The sequence below is a fragment of the Pagrus major genome, chromosome 20, assembly GCF_040436345.1.
Source record: "Pagrus major chromosome 20, Pma_NU_1.0".
Taxonomy (NCBI): Eukaryota; Metazoa; Chordata; class Actinopteri; order Spariformes; family Sparidae; genus Pagrus; species Pagrus major.
Window position 1 is genome coordinate 15,848,098 of NC_133234.1, and position 656 is coordinate 15,848,753.

Sequence of the window (656 nt, forward strand, 5' to 3'; positions counted from 1 at the left end):
GATGCACGTACCGCACCATGGATTGACACTCTTATCTCAAGAAGTGATTGAACTCATTTTAATTTAGACTTTTACCAAAGTGTGACACCTGCATTTTTCTTGAAACGGCACCGTAAGAGCCCCGAAATCAGACAACAGTGGATTATATCTGACTGTGTTGAAAAAACAGACCTGCTGACGCTGTTGCTCAGATATCAGCTCGTTTGCCTCCCATGCCTCGTGGGGGCAATTTGGTGACTTCAAGAATCAGATTCACACTTGGGAACGCTCATGTTTTTTGGAGTTAAGCCCTGTGATCTGATAACCGATGTGAATACATTCACTTTCTTTGGAAGCGTGTGCAATCGGCGCACATTTGACTGAGCGGACTGCCAATGTGCTGAACAACGTTTTGAGGATAGAGATCATTCTCTGTGTAACTGTGCTTTGATTTGTCCTGCCAATAAAACCTGCTTTAGTTCAACAAAAGGAAAAAGTAAGTGTTGATCTGGAAGTGCTGATCTTACAATATGTCACAACTGGACTAACTAACATGTTTCATAGACACACTGTATGGAAATAAACCATTTTAACTCATAACATCTTGAGACATATCAGCCAGAAGAAAGTGCAGTTTCCTCTTCTATATGTTCGGTACTAGGTGTAGATCAGTTTCG